The 17,044-nt window shown below is 44.1% G+C and overlaps 1 protein-coding gene across 19 annotated transcripts in view; it reads right to left on the bottom strand.

The window, feature by feature from the left end:
* Nucleotides 1-17,044, bottom strand: part of CXXC5 (CXXC finger protein 5) — a 51,031-nt gene that overhangs the window by 14,598 nt on the left and 19,389 nt on the right. For 3 of the 19 annotated variants that reach the window (XM_074291523.1, XM_074291532.1, XM_074291531.1), the window contains exon 2: nucleotides 14,659-14,788. The exons of 14 other annotated variants lie outside the window; for them this stretch is intronic. The gene's annotated coding sequence lies outside the window, so the exon portion shown is untranslated. Of the gene's footprint in view, nucleotides 1-2,471; nucleotides 2,627-14,658; nucleotides 14,789-17,044 lie in introns of all 19 variants that reach the window. 2 more of the 19 variants (XM_074291522.1, XM_074291528.1) reach the window with 1 other exon arrangement.

Below are 17,044 nucleotides of genomic sequence, written 5' to 3'. Positions count from 1 at the left end.
CAGATTTTCTTGACTCCATGTCTAGCCTTCTACCCACAATGCCATGATGGGAGCTCAGGTTAGGGGATAAAGAAGTGGTTCTTCTCCAGGATCTTTGATGTCCTAATGATCAGTATCCCTTCTACTAAGGGATAGGTGACTGTCTGATCATCTGATCCTAATAGCCTCAAGTTCCTTAAATAGCAGGGTATTATAGGCCAGCGGGGATTGTACCGAAGGAAAAAAAGCATCCCTCTACTCTTGAGTATTAAAAAACATAAGGTTTTGCAAAGATGAATGTTGAAAACTATCTTTGCAAGTATTTTGAAAATAAAAAGCTATTATTAATGGGGAGAGGAAAGAGTGCTGACTATGGAGCTGGAAGACCTGAATTCAAATCATACCTCTGATAGGATCTGGGTGATCTTGGATATGTCCCTTAACCAACATGGGCCCTGATTTCCTTATCTGAAAATGATGAAATCAAACACCTCTGAAGTCTCCTCCAACTCTAGAACACTGATTCTATGAGCTCATAGCAAGTCGGAGCTGAAAGAAACCTTTGAAAACATCAAATCCAACCCCTACATTTTACATAAAAGACCTAAGGGTAATAGAAGAAAATGACTTGCCCAACTCATACTATCAACAGCAGAGTCAGACTGAACACCCATATCTAGCCTCTCCTTGGTCTTTCCTCCAGAGAGTGGGGGGAAGGAGGTGCATGAGTAGCTGGGATTGCAGCTCTGGGAGGAGGAAGAGGAGGAGGTGGTGGCTGGATGTCTCTGCAGGAAGTCAAACAGCAGGGAAACACCACTTGTTCTCCTCCCCAGCATCCCACAGGCTACCCCAGCAGGCTCCACACAAGCTCTCATTGTACAAGAACTGCATTGCTTTGCCACAGCCCTGGGTTTTGGGTTTTGAGTTTCCTGGGGGGGTGAGGAATGGGAAGAATCAGTCTTAGCCACCACACAAGGCCTCCAGCTGCTCCTGCCCCTTTCTTGTCCAGCAACCACCCCCGTCCCCCTTATCAGAGTATGCTGGGTCACAGGGTGAAAGGGATGAGAATCCCATTCCAACCTAGGAGTTTCCTCAGTCATTATTGGAAGAGGCTCCCAGAGCAAGAGGGGGGAGGTGGGGAGGAAGGGCAAGAAATAAAAAGGCAGGGACCTTGGCCTAGGAAGTTTCAACTAGTCTGGCTGCATAGAAAAGAGAAAGGCTGATGGAGATGGGGAGAAGCAGCTTTAGGAAGCCGTTCCAAGTAATTCCAGCAAGGCTGACTGATACAGGTTATCAGTTTCCTCTGGATTTATTGCCAGGTTTCTGGACCCAAACACTAGTTGAGTGAACACAGGTGGGAAGAAAGAGACAGAGAGACAAAGAGAGAGATGAGTACCCCTCCATGTTGGCCATTGGTACCAGCTCCCTTCCAGAATTTAACATATGGGACTTTAGAAATAGGAAAGAGGAGGGGGTAGATTTTTGGCTGTGAATCCCTAAGGCAGGCTGCAGCCAGAGGGTACAGGAAAGGGAATTGGGGAAAAGTTGCTGTGAGACTCAGATTTCCCTATCAGTAGCAGAGCACACGGCTGGCCTGGAAAAAATCCTCTGGAAATTTTTGCTCAGAAACACAAGGGGCTCATACAGGGCGCGCGTGCACGCACACACACACACACACACACACACACACCCATGATGCTGGCGGGAGAGCTGGATGTACCCTGCCCGGAGGCCTGACAGGGCAGCCACGCTCTATCGGGTCAATAATCCACAAACTAAGAGGGATTTATTGTACATGGCAGGGCCTAACAGCGCCAAAAACCCACAGCACTGGTGTGTGTGTGTTTTTAAGTAGAAAAGTATCCATTTGTATCTGTGTCTTTGGGTATGAAGATTTGTGGTTCCTTGCCATGCTACTGTGAGAGTGACACAAAGAGAAGTTTATGATAGATAGATAACTAGTCTTTCCAAGATACAAGTGAAATTTTGCAAATGTGAAATGCTTCGATTGGAAGTAGGGGAAAGAGGAAAATAGGGAAGGAGAAGGTAAGTAAGGACTGAAATCTGGGGAGGCTCTGTCTTGCAGGAACCAGGCTGTGTCTCCCAGACATGAAGTAGGTTGGCAAGAATTCACCTGATGGGGAAATGAGGGCACAAGAATGGGGAAGCTGGGGTTTTGGATGTCCATCCCTGTGCCTATTTCCCCATTCAGTCAAGGGTTTCTTAACTTTACTTAAATGAGGTTATACCTGTGAAGAAGAGGGGCCAAGTAGAGTAAGCTGTGATTTATTTCTAGGACAGAAGGGTCACCTGAGCTAGCTATGACCATCTCTCCTCTGGCATGATTTTCCCCCTCCTACAAAATGAGACCAAAAGTCTTGGCCGCTGAAAGGCAAGACTGCACACAAACCCTGATAGCCAGGTGGTCTCTTGGCCACCTGCTCCCACCCCCTACTTGGCAGTGATGGGGAATGGGGCCATAGTCTACCTACCTAGGAAGACAACACACTCCCCCTTGGCCAGTAGATGTATTCCTCGCCCACCACCTACAACGGCCAATGACGATAATTGTCTGTGGCCTTAACAGCTCTCCCTGGCAGGTTTAGTCCACTGCCACATCTGCGGGCTGGGGCCTCTGCGGCTGGAGCTGGAGAAATAACGAGAAAACAAAAGCCCCCAGACTGCAGGCCTAGTGGAAGGAGGGAGGGAGGGAGGTGTCGCTCTGGCCTCGGGAGCACAAAAATAATGAGCCAAGAGGGGCCGCGAGGCCAGCTTGCCCGCCCAGCGCAGGGAGGCTCGAGTCGAGAGCCGGTTCTTTCCGGCCTTCGCTATCTGACCTTGACAGATGCCACGGCGCTGATGCCCTGGAGAGAAGCCGGAGAAAACTGCTGCCCTCTTTCCTTTCCTACCCTCCCACCAGCCCAAAGCAAGACTACTGAACAACTCAGGACTGGCAGCCTAGGAATCACCCCATATTTTCCTGCTTGCTCTCTTTCCCAGCCAAAGCCTAACCTGGCCACTGAGTCAAAGACAGGGCCATAAATGAGAGGTGGCCTAGAGGGGAGGGAGGGGGGAGAGAGGAAGACACACACACACACACACACACACACACACACACACACACACAGAGAGAGACAGAGACAGAGACAGAGACAGAGACAGAGACAGAGAGAGAGACAGAGAGAGAGAGAGAGAGACAGAGACAGAGACAGAGAGAGAGAGAGAGAGAGAGAGAGAGACAGAGACAGAGAGACAGAGACAGAGACAGAGACAGAGAGAGAGAGACAGAGAGAGAGAGAGAGAGAGAGAGAGAGACAGAGAGACAGAGAGAGAGAGACAGAGAGAGAGAAGAGGATCAGAGAAAAGAGTTCATAGTGCTTCTCAAGGTTTCTCCAACCAAGAAATACTTCCTTTAGCCTAGACATTTCACCCAGACAGAGGATTCTACCTCATCTGCCCTTGGCCCAGTGACTCACAGCTGAAGAAAAGAGGTCAGCTTCCATAAGTAAAAAGGCTGAGGTCAACTCATCATTTCCCCTGTCCTCCACAACAATTCATTGGGAAGCCCTGTGTGTGTGTGTGTGTGTGTGTGTGAGAGAGAGAGAGAGAGAGAGAGAGAGAGAGAGAGAGAGAGAGAGAGAGAGAGACAGAGACAGAGACAGAGACAGAGACAGAGACAGAGAGACAGATAGATAGATAAAAACATAGAGACAAAGAGAAACACACATAGGGAGAAAGAATAAGCATTTAGTATGATGGGCCTCTGTTTTCCCCCATTAAATGAGTGGTTGGAATAGACTATTTTTGAGGTTCTTTCCGGCACTAACATGCTATGTTTCTGTGAGATGTTTTTGATCTGAAAGATTGTCTAGATGACTTGTTTGGAGTTCATGTGAATGCAGCTGTATGTGACTGCTGGTGGATCACATCTTCCGCGTGTGTGATTATTTGTGTAAGCCTAGATACCTGTATATTTGTATGTACTGTTAAGGTCCATGTGCCTGAGTATGTGACTATGGACAAGTATAGTGTAATGAAGACTGAGCATAAACACCTGTGCTTGTGTGCACATGTAACTGTGAGTAGCAGTCCATGTGTGATCCACTATGTGGATGTGAAAGATCACACAAAAGCTAAGGAAACTAGATCTTGCTCTAGTCTGGGAGAACTCTAGCCCCTAAAATGAACTGGGAACAGATGGAAAGATGGACAGCCTCTGCATTTGGCCAGGCCCGCAGCCCCGCAGTCGGGCAAGAGCAGCTGAATCTTCCACCCCACCGAGATGGGAGGGAGGCTGTGAGTGCTGCAGCTGGCACAATGAGAATGAGAATCAGCTCTGCCAGTCGGTGCCAGTGACAGGGCGGCAGAGGGCAGTGGATGAAGCATTGGGAATGCCCCCCTCAATGTCCATCCCCCCCAAGCCCTGCCAGGTCTACATGCACAATTCCTCCATACCCTGTCTCCTCCAGCATCTCTTTTTCTTCACCTAACTCCACCCTTCTTATCCTATACTATTTATCTACCATCAAGGAATATCCTGGTCAGGTTGAAAACCTCTGAACCAGAAAGTGGAGAAGAAGAGAAGTCTATTTCTAATATCATATATCTGGAGGGGGGAGGGAGAAATCAGGGCTGGGGGAGGGATGGGAGACTAGAGAAGGAACTAGAATGGGTAAGGAGACGGTGCTAGGCTGGAGGTGCCCAGAGGACGATCAGTGATTCAGCACAATGACTACATAATTAAAAAATCATTAGAGGAAGAGAAGAGTGTGAGCTCACAGGAAGAGGCGGGAGGGGATACCACATCAGAACCTCTCCCTCCCCCCCCAAAAGAAAAATCCCACCTGCTAATATAAGTATGGAAAAAACCAAGCTTAGAACATTTCATTTGTGAAAACAAGAATAACATCCCCAGATTTCAGCTTTTGCAAAGATCAAATTGACCAAAATCAGGGCAGTTTAGGGCCATCTGATTATTAGGGGATAGAGTCCCTTTAGGGACTCTACCTCTACCCTGGCCTGCTCCAGGATCTCAAGCCCCATTGCTGTGGCTAAAGGAAACAGAAGGCATTTATAACTCAATTTTCTCTCTACCGACCCCTAAGGTGCTAGTCTGCTCTTTCCTTCTCCAGAAATCTTTCCCCTATAATCAACAAATTCATACCAACCCCCCACAATGGTTTGAAGATGACTTCACCTCTCTTTATGAAATCACTCTGACCCTTTCCTCTCTCCAGTGCTCCATCGTGTTCTCATCTGTAGTCAGTCACTCCCCTGCCTGGCACTGTTTCCAAAACACACAACATAGGAGCACCCAGCCCAAATCACTACTGGGCTCCAAGGGCACACCCAAAGGTTGTGCCCTCTGATAGCACGGCTTAGGTTACTGGGAAGAATGGCATGGGGTGGAAGACCCTATCCTCAGTCTCTAAAATCCTCAGCAATGGAACGGTCTTCTTGGATCTGTAACTCCCCCGCGGCCCCCAGATTAATCCAGTCCCAGCTGGAAAGGGCTCCCCGCCCCCAGAAATGCAACCAGCTCTGGGGCACAGCAAGGCTGCTGCTCTCTCCCAGAATGGTGTCCGGGAACAGCATGCCAACACTTCAGGCCTGGAGGAAAAAGCAGTGCAGGCAGAAGGGGGTGGGGTGGGGGATGTTGGGGTAGGGAGTAGAGCCTAATTAGCCAGCTTGGGATTTCATCGGGACTTGGGAGCCTGCGCCTCAAGCTCTTACAGAAACAACCAGGGGAACAGCCTCTCACAAATGTCCACAGCAGGGCCTGGGGTTTCTGGGGTCGGTGGGGGGAAGGGGGAAAAGCTGCAAACACAGGATCTGCTAAGGGATGTGAGAGCACACTGGAAATAGAGAAAGAGAAAACATGATGGGGAGGAAGAGCCCTAAACATCTCGTCTCTATGGCCATTTCCCGAGGCCAGCGGAAATTCTCTACCAGAACACTGGCTCCTTTAATTCCTATGGTGCCACTAGGCACCTCAATTAGCTGTGTTCAAAGTTTGTTCCTAATTGGCTTCATTTTCCCTCATAAATGATTCATGGCCCCCAAGGTCCGAAAGATGGGGACAGAAGGGAATTTGGAAGGAGCTTTGCCCCACTGCCTTCCACTCCTCGCTATACCCAAGGCATTCACAGGTTGAGCTAAGAGGGGAGGAGGTCCTAGCACAGAGACCATGACCCAAAGTTGTTTGTGGTTAGCAGTTAATGTGGTTAGCCAATGCATTTGAGGTAAAGGGGTGAAAATCTGGGGAAGGCTAGTTTGGGAAGGGGAGGTTGGTAATAGGGAGGGAGAGAGAAGACAGATAATAACAATAAAGATAAGTTTGAAGGGGTGTAAAGATGGGACACCCAAAAAACTTCATTCTTACATAAGAAGACACTCTTTTCCCTTGGTACCAAGGCATTCCTAATACCACACTCCTAGACCACTGTGAAAACAAAGATTAAGTTCTCTCACTCCTAAAAAACAAGGTAATTTGGATATACATTGAGAGGTGTGCGCCCCCAAATTTCAGCTCCCATCTAAGAAGAATGAGTGGGATCCTCATTCAAGGAACCGGAATTGCCATCAAGACAAGGCTTTTGAGCCTTCCCTTCACTGGCTGCAATCTCTTTATCAGTAAAATTGGCCTAGTCTACATAATACTGAAGATCTCTTTCAATTCTAATATGCAGCAAGAACTCAGGGTTGAAAGGGAACTTTAAAAAGTCACCTATTTTCTTTTTCATGTGAGATTGGCTTTCTGGAATTTGGAAAGGATATAGGAGGAAGGTTAGGTGATGTAAAGACAATAAATAAAAATAAAATGATTTTAAAAATTCAAAATTGAGTAATTTATAATTGTATTTTCATAGAATATATTTACCTTATTAATAGATCATTTAAATTATTATATTATTATTATTATTAGCAGGACTACAAAAGTGTGAGAGAGCCATAGGGGTGGGGTTACCCTATCTGCAGGAATGGTGAGATAAGTTCTTCCAGAGTCTGAAAAAAGCATGAAGCTAATCCTGCTCTGAAGCCATCTTTCGAACTCACCATATCAGATTTTCTGTGAGAAATAGCAGGACAATGACAAATACACCAAAGTAAAAGAAAATAACTTTGAAAAATGTCAAACCTCTGACCAATGTAGTGATGGTCCTCTTAACTTCCCAGAGAACTTACTATATAATTCCATTCTCTTAGCAGAGAGGTAGTAGACATTAAGTATGGAATGAGGTACAGGCTGTCAGGCATGGCCAATGGGCTGGCTTGTTTTGTCTTCTTTGTTAAAAGGAAGGGTCCTATCAGAGGTTATCATTGTGGTTTTGTAGAACTGAATTATGTTATTAAGAAATTATTTAATGATTGTACTTGCATAATGTATATCAGACTGCTTGTTGTCTTGGGGAAGGGAGAGGTAAAGGTGGGAGGGAGAAAAAAACTTGGAATTCAAAAGCTTACAAAAATGAATGTTGAAAACTATCTTTACATGTAATTTTTCCAATTAACAACAACACTAAAAAAAGAATAAATTGTTGATTTTTTAAAAAATGGTTGAATAGGGGGCAACTAGGTGATACGGTGAATAGAGCACCAGCCCTGAAGTCAGGAGGACCTGAGTTTAAATCTTGTTTCAGATACTGAACACTTCTTAGTTGTGTAACCCTGGATAAGTCACTTAACCTCAAATGCCTCAGGGCAAAAAAAAAAAGTTGAATAAAGGTATAGATGATACCTTTTTATATTCTTCAATCAACAGACTAATAGACCAAAGTAGTAATAGACCATTGTGCTCCATCTCTCCATCTTCCCTTCCATCCTTGAAGTTCTTTCACTCTTGTACACCTCTGGTCAGAGGTGGGTTTTTCAGGCTCAATCAAAATCCAGGCTTTATTCCATGAGACTATATTTATTTCCCTAAGAGCAGGCCAGTCACAAACTACTTCCTTCTCAGCTCAACCCAATTCTTCACTACTAGCAGCAACCCCCCTTTTATGATCTGGGGACCCCCACCTTCTCATGCCCTAACATCATGCTGCACCCACCCTCTACATAACTTCCTTTCTCACCTCTATGTTTCCCCCTCCTACCAGAGAGCCAAAAATGAGCCTGGCTTCTGATGACCACATCTCTCTCTCCCCAACACACAGTCATTCTACCAACCAAATCTGGAGAGGAACCATCCCTTTTTAAAATGGCTTTCACTTCTCTTTTCCTTCCCACCCTTCTGGAACGGGATGGCTTCTAAGGTCTTTTCTAGCTTTAGCATACTCCGATTTCTCCTTTTCTGCTCTTCCCCCTCTTCTGGCCTCCTTGGCAGATGAAATGAAACATCAGGTGCCCAGGGTCCCAAAGAAGAGCTGGCCCCAAGCGCTGGCAGGCAAAGGCTATTTTGGTTTGAGGGGTGGGGGGAAAGGAACTTGGGTTAGGTTTCCTTAGGGAGGGGTGCCAGAGAGGCAGAGCATTCTAAAGTGACCCTGGAAGAGAGAAGATGCAAGGGTATCTGCTGCTGAAATTTAACTATCAGTCAAGGGAGAAAGGAAGGATGGCCGGGACAACAGAATTTTCCAGAAGGTTAAGAGGGAGGGAATCATTCTAGATGAAGTCCTAACTGTGGATGCTACAGAAGAGAACATGATGGTTAAGAGATCTAAATTTCAGTCCCCACTTACTGATGGTGTGATCTTCGCTAATTCCCTTCCTGACAATGAGTCTCCATTTCAGCTATATAATGGGGGGGGAGGGGAAATCCTTGTTTTGTCAACTCCCCATAGGTTTGCTATAATGGAAGGGGGATCTGAGGATCTGATTTCTCTAAGATCCACAACTGACAAATGGGGAAACTGAGGCTCAGAGAGACGGGAGATAATATACCTAAGATTAGAGTGGTCACACAAGCCCCTCAGAAAGTAGGATATAATGTTCAAGAAGTTATTACCTAATCAAAATCCAGATCTAGGAAGATCCAAGATCCCAGGGGGAATGAAAAAACATGAGCATCCCTATGCCCTGAGAGCTCAGATAATTGCCTTCATCACCAATTAGCTGAATGACCTTGGAAAAGCTGCTTCACCTCTCAAGAAACTGGCCTCAAAGAATACCACCACCTCACACTTGGAGAGAATTCTCTATTTTCCAAAAGGTTTAATATCCATTACCTCATCTGTCCAAAGCCAAATCTTCATGTTCCTGCCCTACCAAACCAAGTCCTTCTCCTAACCTCCTCATTTCTGCTGATGGGCCCAACATCTGTGTCATCATTCAGGCTCAAGGTTTTACAACTCCTCCCCCCTCACATCCAGTCATGTGCTGAATCTCTGGAATACAATCTCAACTTTTTTAGTTCAGCCTTTTCCTTTTCTATTTCCATGATCACATCTTTAGGTTTGTTTGGATTTTTTTCCCCTATCTCTCAAATCTCCTCACAGGCTAAAAGATTAAATCTGACTGTGTCATTCCTCAGCTTAAAAATCTTCCATGGCTCCCAACAGCTACTTCTTATTCTGATATGGTTACCTCCATGCTCTTCCCCAACCCACATTTCTCAAACCTTATCTCTTGTTAGTTCCCTTTGCAAACACCATTGCAGCCAAATTAGACAACCTGATGATGCTCTCTGAACAGATCTCTTGATTTTTTTCCCCTTTATATCTTTAGTCATATTCTCTCAAGCACTTGCTACAGTCTTCTTAAATTATAGTCATTTGTGTGTAGACTGTAAATATAAGTACCTTGAAGATGTCTGATCACTGTATGTATGGCACATAGTCCAAAGGCTCAACAAGGCCTGATTGAACCTTTCTCCTTTCTTCGAAGATGTATAGAAAACTGACTACATTTTAAGACTCAGTTGGTTAGTTTTGCTGAACTCATTGCTGTTGTTTTCACTTTGTAAAGGATGGCTTGCCGAAGACAAGAGAATGGAGTGGTATAATCGAAAACAAAAGTAATATAAAAACAAAAGACACCAATGAAAATTTTAAAAGAAAAAATATTGGCTGAATCAATCATTACAACAACCCTGTAAGGTAGAAGCTTAAAGATGAAACCTTATCTGCATGTAACAGATGGGGGGAAATGAGACATGTTATTGCCTTGGGATTCAAAGAAAGGCAATGGCTGAATTTGAACACAGGTTTCCTGAATCCCAGGTCAGTGTGTTTTTAATTATGTTCTCAAGAACAGTGCATTGATATAAAAGCATTCTGAAGAGTTAAAGAAGCAAAGGGATTATTCCACTTCCATAAACACTTCTGTCCCTCCAGGACATACAATAACAACTGTGGCTCCCATTTCCATCTCATGGACAAGAAGGCGGCTAGATGCTACTCCCTAAAGTCACTTAAAAACTAGAAAGGGAGTAGTAATTCCCTGGGAAGCATATCCACATCACTATGTCATGGAAAGAGTACCAGATTGAATGTGTCCTTGAATAAGACATTTTAGCTTATAACTGTTTCCTTAAGTTCAAAATGGTGGGAACGATATTTATTTATAGATAATATCTGTAATAATATTTATAATTATATATTATAGAAATAAGTATAATTATAAACATAATACTATTTAACTATCTTTACACACAGAGTTATTTTTGTAAACCTTAAAATATACAAATAGGAGCTACAATTTTCTAAGATACAGGGAGAACTCCCGATCTGGGGGAGCAGGGGGCAGGCTTATACACTACTGGCCCCTTGTTGATGAACAACTGTGATACAAGCCCCCAAAACATTTCTGCAGTGGCCATGTCTAATTGGCACTAAACACTATGCTATGTGACACCTTCTGTGAACATGAATTAAATTGTAACTACTTTGTATTCCTTATGTGTTCATGTTTTCTTTTGATAGAATGTAAGTTTCTTAAGAACAGTAACTGTTTCCTTTTCATGTATGTATTCTCAGCACTTAGCATATAATGGCTATCTAATAAAAGTTTTAGTGAATATACAGGATAATTAGGATTCCAATCAATATTTGGGAATGAAGATCAAGGGGGCCAAGTGGACCTCTGACCCTGGTTCTTTTCTGGATATATCAGGACAACCCAGCATCCCCAGGAACAGGAGGGACTCACAAAGTTCAGACTAGGACTAGACTTGTCCTCTTAAGGGACACCTCGCTTGTCAAGCACCTAAGTGGATCTGAGGAAGATCAGGGAAGCAGCTCTTAGCACTCACTGCCCAAGTTTTTTCCACTCAGAGCAGTACCCACGCATCCTTGACTCCCTCAGTGTTGAAGCCTCTTATATCAAACTCCAAAAAATGTTTGGGCAATGACTACAGTGGGGAATTGATTTCTTCCTGAAGAGAGTTCTGGGTCAGTGGTAGGGAGAAAGTATGAGAATTACAAGAAAGCAGAACTTGGCATCCAAACACTTGGGTCTGACACCTGAGTCTGCCACAGAGGTAGTAGTCTCTATGACCTTGACTACTTAATTGACCCCTATCTATGGGTCTGGATTTCTTTGAAAAATGAAAAGGTTGGCCTCTACAACCCCTAAGATACCTCCCAACTCTACCATTCTAATTAATAGCCTAGGATTTATCAGTGGATCATTGAGATATAGAAAGGGGTATCATCCCAAGGATATGCCTTGCTCTGCTGGTGACTCTGGCTAATATAATGATAATAATATCATCTAACATTTATATAACGCACTTAAGGTTTGCAAAGCACTTTACAAATCTCTCTTTATCCTGGGAGGTAGGTGCTATTATTATCTCAATTTTACAGATGAGGAAAAAGAGGCAGGCTGTGTTAACTTGCCCAGGTTTACCTCGATAATAAGTGTCAGGTTAGTTCTGAATTCAGGTCTTCCTAGTTCTAAGTCTAGTACTCTATGCACTGTGCCATCCCAGCTACCTTACTCATATTCCATCCTTTACTCAAAGGAATGAGTTCTTTCAGCTGGATACCTTTACTTCTCAAATCTGGGGTATAGGAACTGAGGAACCAGTTAAAAGAGGTTGTACATTTGGAAGGGTTGTTGAAAAGGGGTATGACTGAACTGACCATAGGGAGGAGAAATGGCTTAAGAGCAGAAACAGAACTGGGAAAGCCTGAGGTAGGAGCTAAAGGAGTAACTTAGAGTATAGCTCCAAACCCTGTGGGAACCACCTTTTAACCACCACTATCTCTCCCTTCAGGGAATTACTCATTTCAGTATGCTTCTTTGTCCACAGTACATCCAAATTGAACCTATAAGCCACCAGATCCAGCTTCAAATTCCCTCTCAAGAACTTACTGCTGGGGTGAATCCAGATAGTGGGGTTTGCATCATGAGGCCAGCAGCCATATTCACTCTGTTGCCCCTGACAACCAAATCAGCTTGCCTCCCTGCCTCAGGTTCTCAGTGTGAACCTCATCCCCAGGATTCTGGGAAGGTAGGAAAAGATTTCAGGGAAAGCAGAGAAGAAAAACTACCCAGACACTGTGTCTTTAAGTGTGGGGAAGGGGAAGTATGGCTGAAGGAGAACACTAGTTTTAGTAAGGGGTGACAAGGGAAAAGCAAAAGATCAAGGCCAACTCTAAAAGTGGTCCCAGTAATCATTGTAGGGGAAGGTCAGGAATTGAGGTTGAGTGTAAGCTAGATTTGAATTCTGGTCTTCCTGACCCCAGAGTCAGTGTTCTATCTACTTTACTACCCAGCTCCCCTCCCCCCAGTAATTAAAAAAAAAAAATCAGAATTTGCAAGTCATTTAACCCCAATTGCCTAAACAAAAAAGTTATTATATAAAAAACTAGAACTTGGAAGAAACCTTGAAGATCATCTAGTTTGACAGATGAGGAAACTGAGGTTCAGAAAAAGGAAGTAATTTTTTCCAGATACAAAGTCTGTATCTGGTGAGACTTAAACCTAGGTCCAGCGCAGTTATTATCACCACACATCACCTACTCTTCCATACATATACTCTGGCCTAGATCCAAAAACATATGAATGATCTAAGGAGGTTGAGGGAGAGAGGGAAAGCAGGAACATGGAAACCTCAGGTCTAGTTTGTTGTAGGAGTGGACAAGAGATATTTGCTATAGGCAAATTAACTTCAACAACGTCAGTAGGACAGGCTAAGCATGGTGGGTCAAGCAGCACCTAAAGTCTTCAGTTAATTAACTTTTCTAAATTAATTCCCAGAGCAAAACTCCATAATTCTATCTATATCATGAGGTGGTGATGGGCAGAGAATAGGACCAGGACTGACACAATCATCTTCCCACCCCTTAATTAGGGGGCTGGACTGAGGACTTTGGTTTCTTCCCAAACAGGGCTGGCTGGCTTCCCTAGAAAGGGGTGGAGTAGAAGAGGGAGAGGGATAGGCAACTAGGTGAAGAAAGGAAAAATTTAAATCCCTGAACACATTTTTGAAGGCTCAGTGAAAAAAAAAGAGGTGATTGTGAGAAAAGGCCAGCAAGCAGTTTAAACCCCCTTCCCTCCTGCCCCCTCAAACCCATCAGCAGGGTCACCTCAGCTTGGCGAGGCGGTACACTGTTTACTCGGCCGCCATGGCGTTCTAATTTCCCAAAGGGGCCGAGATTAATTAGCTAGCACACAGGCATGGAGAGAGAGGGAAAGGGAAAGAGAGGAGCCCACCACTTCCCTAACAGTCAGATAGCCTTAGATGGAATGATTCTGAAGGTCAGAGACCAGGAGAGCAGAAACAGGAATCTATAAAAACAACTTGTACCTGAATAATCCCAGGGAGCCAGCAAGCAACACAAAAAAGAGCATGGGGCTGCCCAGAGGAAGGGATTCTGTCCTTGTACAGAAGCAGATAAAACTTATGAGAGCTTTAGAAATCTACATAAATGCCAGCTGCTGTGGTTATTATAACTATTAAGCATTTAAAAGGCGGTAGTGACAATAACTCTACCCATGGATATACTGATTTTATAAATTTCAGAGAATCTTTAAATCTATGAATTGGATGTCTTTAAGGAACCATGTAGTCCTGACCAAGAATCTTCCAAACTATCTCACTGACCAGTGGCAAAAGGGAAACAGCATTTATTAAGCACTTAACATATGTTAAGTTCTTTACAATGTTATCTCATTTTATCTTCACACTAGTTCTAGAAGAGAGGTACATAATCTTTCATTTTACAATTGAAGAAACTGAGGCAGAAAGCAGCTAAGTGATCTGACTCAGCATCACACAGCTACTAAGTATCTAAGGGAAGATTTGAGATTCAGGTCTTCCTGATTCCAGACCCAACTCTCCCTAGCCCCTTAAAGCTTAAAGAACTTTAGTAAGGGAAAATCCACTGTCTCCAAAGGTAGCCCATTTATTTAAACTTTTGTGTGTTTACTCCTTTTATTAGGAAACTTTTACTTACATCAAACCTAAAACCATCTTAACTCTGAAATTCCTGCCCATTATTTTAAGTTCTACCTTTGAGGACCTGGTAAAAGGTGTGACATATGCTATCCAGGGGACAGCTCGGATGACTTGACTTCATCTTGGGGAGCCGAGTGATGGAACATTTACCCAGAGTCACACTGACCCAGGATGGAATATAAATAGAACAAGGCAACCAGGAAAAGCACTGAGGGCACCCTCACTAAAGACAAGCTCTTTAAGCATCTCCCTACTTCCTCAGACTAGTAGAAATCTGGGGAAAAGGATAAAGGACTGCAACAACAATTTAGAAGGTATCTTATTAGATAATGTTCTACCTTCTGGAAAAAATTCTAGCCCAAATATATGGGCCTCCCATCTCTACAACTCGGGTCTGTCCTTTTCCTGGAGGAAGGACACATGTGGATGAAGAGACCCAGGTCCAGGTAGAAGCCAGAAGCACTGAGACTAGGGAAGAAAAAAAGGAAAAGAGGCATCTTGGTAAAGTTTAAATTAGTCTCTCATGCCAATCCTCACACTCAGTTTTGAAAATGAGTCCTGAAAGGTATCTGCTATCTTCCATTCTCTCCCCCTTTCTCTTCTCTTTCCCTTCCTCTCTTCTTTCTGTCTTTCTCACTCCTCTCCCCCTCTCTTCCTTATCTTTCCCTTGCTTCTCTTCTCTCTTCTTCCCTCACTCCTTTTTCTCTCCTTCCCTTTCTTTTCTTCTCTTATCTTCTCTCTCCCCACTCCTACAGTACAGCAGGCCCTCACATTCCCTGACTCCTCACACATTCCCATCATCTCCCCTCCCTCCTACTATCCCTCATTCCCCAGTCTGATGGCCATCTATCATGAACACATGCATTCCCAGTCTGGCCCCTGGAGCCGAGGATGATCACACCATTGAGTTACATACTAACTCTCCCTCCCAGCTCCAAATTTCTCCCAGGTCTTAGAAAGGAGGAACTCTGGGGCACTGGTGCCAGTCAGTTCTGTCTATCTGTGTGACAGTCCCTTCCTCCCCCACTCCAAGACCAATCACCAATCTAGCACTTCTCCCCAGTTCTTCAGGCCTCCCACCATTAGATAATCAGCCCCTTTTGGAAAAAGTCCTTTGTTCCCCAAAGCCCCAGGGAGTTCATATACAAGACGACTAATGCTGCACGTAGGCAGGGCAACAAATAAGCGACTCTGGGGTTGGGTTTCAGGCACAGATAGATCTGCTCCTTGGCAAAGAGGGGGCCTGGAACGGGGGAAAGGCCAAAGTGACGCTTCTACTCACATGTAGGGACAGAGTAATTGCCTCCAAGTCTATGCCCCCACCATCTGCTGCAGGCCATCTGGGCCCCAGAGGTCTTAGGAATAGCTCCAATGGCCAAGAACCCCCACTCCACCTCAACCTCTTAAGTCAGAAGTTGATAGAACAGAAAGGCTGCTTTCAAACCATAGTCCATAATCCAGGCTATCAGCCTGGGGCACTGGTCTCTCAACCTTCCTGTCAGGAAGGAGTCAGTTCATTTCTTTGTCTCAACTGCCCCATCATTAAAATTTCAAAACCTTCCTCCTCAGGGTGTAAAGAGAACAAATTCAATTCAATAACCATTAAAAGTCTATATAGCCTGGATTAGTGAAGTGGTAGGTACAGAAAGAGAGAGAGAGTGAGAAAGAGAAAGGGAAGGAGGGAAGGAGGGAGAGAAGGAAATAGCCTTTGTCCTCAAGGAACTTACATTCTGCTGAGAGGGAAAACAAAAATAAAAATGGCTTTAAGTGAGAAAATACAAAGTAACAAAGGAGGGGAAGAAGTAGGGAGAAGAGAGAAGGTGCCACGAGGAAGTAATAAGACAGAACTAAGACAAGCCTGTTTGTAAAAATGGTGTGGCCTAACGAAGCTGGGTCTGGATAGAACTAAATAGATTCCAAAATGGTGAGGACAGGCATTCCAGGCATAAAGCACAGCCTGTATAAATGTATGGGGGTAGAAGTAACTAGATGATGTAGAGGAAGTCAGGAGGATGTGAGTTCAAGTCCAACCTCAGAAACTTAATACTTACTAGTCAAACAGACAAAAGTATGGAGGTGGAATAAAAGCAGCTATAGATTTGAAAGAGCTTTAAAATTCATAAAGAGGACTCTGGACAAGTCATTTAATGTTTAAGTGCCCCAGGCAACTCTTTAAGACTACAGATGGCAGAACAAGTATGGTAGAAGATGTGGACTCAATGGGAAACTCCTTGTGCCAGTCAAAAGTCTAATTAAAAAAAAAAAACAGTATAAATAACTGATATATGAGATGGCAAATTCCCACAGGGTAAAGATGAGCTTATCACCTATAATATCCAGCACTAAGCTATGCATAGTAATTTTCAATATTTCTAAGATGAATGAATCATTTACATACAGACACTGTTCAATCAATAATAAAGCTGTTACCTGTGAGCTTCCATCCAGAATTCCCATCGCTGCAAGAGCTGAGGTATATAGAAAAGATTAGGAGAACCAAATGCAGTCCTTGTCATGACTAACCTTTAGCTAGGCTCTGAAGATGAAGATGCTTCTAAATATCAGCTACATCCCAGAACAAACCCTAAAATCCTAAAGCAGGAGGTAGTCAGATGTTGACAAGAACTCTATCACTGATTCCCACCACTCAGTGGGTTTCAAGGTGAATTGGATCAACACAAAGAATATCTTTGAGATGGAGGCAGACATACTATATACACATGG

Source organism: Sminthopsis crassicaudata, chromosome 2 (genome assembly GCF_048593235.1).
Source record: "Sminthopsis crassicaudata isolate SCR6 chromosome 2, ASM4859323v1, whole genome shotgun sequence".
Lineage (NCBI taxonomy): Eukaryota > Metazoa > Chordata > Mammalia > Dasyuromorphia > Dasyuridae > Sminthopsis > Sminthopsis crassicaudata.
Note: the sequence above shows the minus strand (reverse complement) of the source record. Positions and strands in the feature narration are given on the sequence as shown.